Source organism: Nestor notabilis, unplaced genomic scaffold (assembly GCF_000696875.1).
Source record: "Nestor notabilis isolate BGI_N333 unplaced genomic scaffold, ASM69687v1 scaffold16043, whole genome shotgun sequence".
Classification (NCBI taxonomy): domain Eukaryota; kingdom Metazoa; phylum Chordata; class Aves; order Psittaciformes; family Psittacidae; genus Nestor; species Nestor notabilis.
In genome coordinates this window covers 15,973-20,235 of record NW_009922573.1, presented here as the reverse complement: position 1 = coordinate 20,235, position 4,263 = coordinate 15,973, and positions in this window count along the sequence as shown.

Below are 4,263 nucleotides of genomic sequence, written 5' to 3'. Positions count from 1 at the left end.
TCCTGGCCTCTGAGGGCTGCAGCTGCAGCCTGCCACCGCTCTGCTCGTCTGCTTAAGAACACCAGAATTCTGCTCCCAGGTGAATGGGGTGCAACCTTTCAAATTCCTGGTGCCTTCAGCTTAAAAACCCATTTTCCAAATGGAAGCAGTGTTTGGTTTGAGGTGGTTTTGGCTGTGCTGATGCAATCCCTCTTCATCCCAATGCTGAAGACAGCTGGGACCTGTCCCTGTGCCCTGTGCCAGTGCCCAGCCGTGCCCTGTGCTGCCGCAGGCTGGCTGAGCACCCTTAATTCCCCACGTCTGAAAAAGAAACTTGACCTTCTTTACAGAGGACCTGATGGTGCCAGCCGCTGAGTGCCCTTAACTCAAAGTGCAGCTCAGGCTGCAGCAGGAAAACCTGCACCTGAAAGGTCACGGCAAGATGGAGCAGAGGGTTTGTGAGAGGCTGGTGAGGAACCAAGGAGGATCTGACTGTGAACTGGCGTCCCCTGCTCATAGTGTGAGAAAACAGGTTCAACCGATGGGGCAGTCCATACAATCAACTGCTTGCCCAGCGGGTTCAAGGTAATTTGAGTGCTTGGTTTCACCAAAACCTCCATGTGCCGCTGTCGGTGCCGCGCCTGCATGTGACGCGCTGGATGTGTGATCCGGAGGATGCTGGTGGCATCCGTAAGGGACGGGAGGATGAGACGGGCGCTGCCCCCACCCTGCGCAGCAGGAAGGTCTCGGCACTGATGGCATTTCCAAAACGTGTGGAGCTGGTCCTTCAGGCACAGGGAGGTGCCTGGAGAAGAGCACGGCCCGGTGCAGGCGGCTCCTCACCGCTGGGACATTGCTGGGCTTGTTCCTACAAACCCCTGAAGCTGCTGTATGTGAGCAGCTGCTGCTGGGTCACTCAAAAAGCCCAAAGGTTCTAACCTTCATTTTCATCAGGTGTTGTCAAGACAAGCTTCATTAGCAGAGCAGCTAACCAAGCACCCATGTCCCGTGGCCGTGCCTGTGTGCACAAGGAGAGGGATTTGGTTTCCACTAGTCAGCTGCTCCCGCTATGGATCACACTTGGGGCAGTGTGGTCCAGCCTGTGATGGCTGGAGCCTCCCATCACACCCTATGCCTTGAGACACAGCAGGAAATGATGGGGTGGAAGCCCAGCACAGCTGTCCTGCCCTGGGGCCACCCATGCCGGCTGCTGCCACAGCCCAACACAGCCAGGCACAAAGGGTTTGGGCTCTGACCCTTGTTATTGACTCCAGTCTTCTACATGAGTTAGAGAAGAAAATAGAAAGAGTTGCCCAAGGAAGTTGTGAATGCTCCAACCCTGGCGGTGTTCAAGGCCACGTTGGACAGAGCCTTGGGCCACACGATTTCGTGTGTGGTGTCCCTGCTCATGGCAGGGGGGTTGGAACTAGATGATCTTAAGGTCCTTTCCAACCCAAACCATTCTACGATTCTATGATTCTAAACCTGCTGCTGGGGCAGGAAGCTGCAACCCTGTGTGGTGCAGGAGCAGAAATCCCTGGTGGGATGGGGAGGGGACTGGCAGCTGCTTATTCACCAGTCCGGTTGTGCGTGTTGGCCATGGCACCTCACCACCATCAACCCACCACCAGCCCTGCAGGGAAATTCCCTCCCAGGAAAAAGTGTTGTACTTAGTGTTTCCCATCCCAAGCATCCAAGTAAAAGCAAGAGGGATGACGCAGAGGGAAAATCCTCCAGCCCCGCACAGGCCCCTTGGCCCTGGGTGAACATAAACGGATGAAAGTAGGGTGAAAGTAGAAAAGTGCCAAAACCACAACATGGCCTCAGGCTGTGCTTACCCAGAGGGCGAGGAGCGAACCCCTCAGCCGGGAGGTGCTGGTGGCGCCTGGGCAACGCGGCAGGGCCGGGGTCTGGGGTGATTCTGGGGTCCCTGCCCCTGGGGTGATTCCTAGCCGGGGTTCGGATGGGAGTTGCAGGGAGCAGTTGCTGTATTTGCAATACGGGGCAGCGCCCTCCCCAGCTCGCATGAGATGTCTTATTAAATTGCAATTAGAGTACAAGCAAGCCAAAGCAAGCTATTAATAGCTGGGTGCAGATAAGCTGACTCAGACAGCAGCAGACAGGAGCTCTGGTGAGTGGCTGCAGCTTTGCTGCTATGAACTTGGCCCTCGCTCCGCGGTGGGAGAGCACGGCAGGGAGCGATGGAAGGAGGGATGGATCCTGGTGCATGGAACCCCCTCCTCGGCCCCTGAGGTGCCGCCCTGTGAGGTGCCAGCACCGCGGGAGCCACCGTGACCTTCACCCGCAGCTGGAGGACAGGCTATGAAGAAGCCCGGGGCCAAGCGTGGGGCAGGTCCCAGGGCTCCTCTTGGATCCCACCAGTCACAATGAGGGTTTCTTTTTCAAAGGATGATCACAGAGCTATAAATACAGCAGCACTGGTGGCCTTTAATCCTGGTTCAAGAGCAATGTGGCGCTCCTGCTGTGCTCCCTGCCCCTTTCTTTGGGACACGGCAGATGGGGAGGGATGCTGCTGGTTCCTTCTCTGTTGGTTTACCTTCCCCAGGTGAACTGCTCACAGATACACCCGGGCTTCCCCCACACACCTCTCCCATTGGGATGATGGCTCCAAGCCAAGCAGGGGATTTTCGTGCTGACAGGGAGGATTTACAGTAGCACTTTCATGCTGCCAAACACGCCAGGGTTATTTTTACCTGGCTCCAGTCCGGGGCATAAATAGCATCAAGACCATTCTCTGTTGCCGGCCAACAAACATCCCACAAACACAGGCTGGGTACGAAGGAGATGTCACCCGGAAGGCAGTGACCTCGCGGGTGGGTGCCTGCCCCGGCTGCAGAGAGCGGGGGCCCCATGGATGGCTGAAGTAACAGCGCCCTGGTGCCATTCCGCTCCACATGGCCCCCAAAGCCACCAAGTCCCCAGTGAGCCCCATGGCTGGGCAAGTTTCCTTGGCCTTTCAGCTCTGTTTCGGGGGGTTGCTGTGGGCACAAATCCCCGTGTGGGCACCCGTGTTAACTGTCCATCCGATTGAGAGCCACCCAGCAGCCAGGTCGCCTCAAGTCTGTACGGGGAGGTTTGGGGAAACGCTGCCGTGAGGCCCCGGGCGCCACCAACCCGCCCTCTGTGGAAAACACATGGAGGTTTTCCAGTCTGCCCTGTTGCTGTGGCTCGGGATCCCAGCCCCGGCGGGGGCTGCCCCGCTCAGCACCACGGGGGACCTTTCAGCAGACGTCGTGTTCCCCACGTAGAGAAACTTGTGACCAGGTGAAGGGAAACGCTGGGGGAAAGAAATAAAATGCTTTGCCAGGGGCCCTGTGGAAACGCGCCCCCGGTGAGGGGTTTCTGAGAGAGTTTCTGGACACCGTACAGGAATAAGAGGTGGCTGTAGGAGCACGCTCTGCTTCCTTGTGTTTTCTTTCCGCTTGGATGAGGATTTTCCCATAACTGTGCTATTTGTATGAAGGTTTCAGGACAGAAATCCAGGGCCTCTCCGAGCTGAGCCTTGGTGCCGGAGGAGCCGGGACCTCGGAGGATTCGGCCTCTGACACAGGTTTCCTGTCTTTGCCAAGCTGCTGCACAGGTGAACGTCCTGCCCTGTTGAATAAGGGGGTTTGCTCCATCCCGATGTCTCAGGGATTCGTTTCTTTTGGAGTTTCCCGCCTGGAGGTGCAGGTGCTGCACAAACCAGTGTGTCCTGGGGGAAGCGCTAGAGCCTCATGGCACAGAACTACCACTCACAAACCCCACCACCCCACCAAGTCAACGCACAGCTCTAACTGCTGCCCAAGGGGCCTTTATCTCCCACCCGGCAGCTCCTCACTGATGAGCTATCGGCTGTGCCCATCACCACGGCCTCTCCCGTTCCCCAGGTTTTGCTGGTTTCCAATCTATTTTAGTGGAGAGGGAGGTTTAGGGCATTGGTGCTGCTGAAATCCCGGCCAAGCTTTGTTGCTCAAGCTCATCTCCCTGGAACAGCAGGTCAGTGGGAAAGAGCCAGGTGGGAGCAGGTTTTACAGGGGAAGGAAATGAACTGGCTGAAGGGACGAGTCTCTGTTGTCTCTAATCTGAGGACAGATTTCTTTCTGAACGCAGTATCTGAGCTGTTGGTTGAGCTCTTCTCCCTCTGTCCTAGCTACCAGGGCTGCAGGAGGAGGTTGTCACTGTGGCCACCATGGGAAACTGTTAATGTGGGTCCTGCCTGAGGGCTTTGTGAAGGTGAATTTAATCGTTTAAACACTGATGCGTGGTGGGGATGAACTCCCA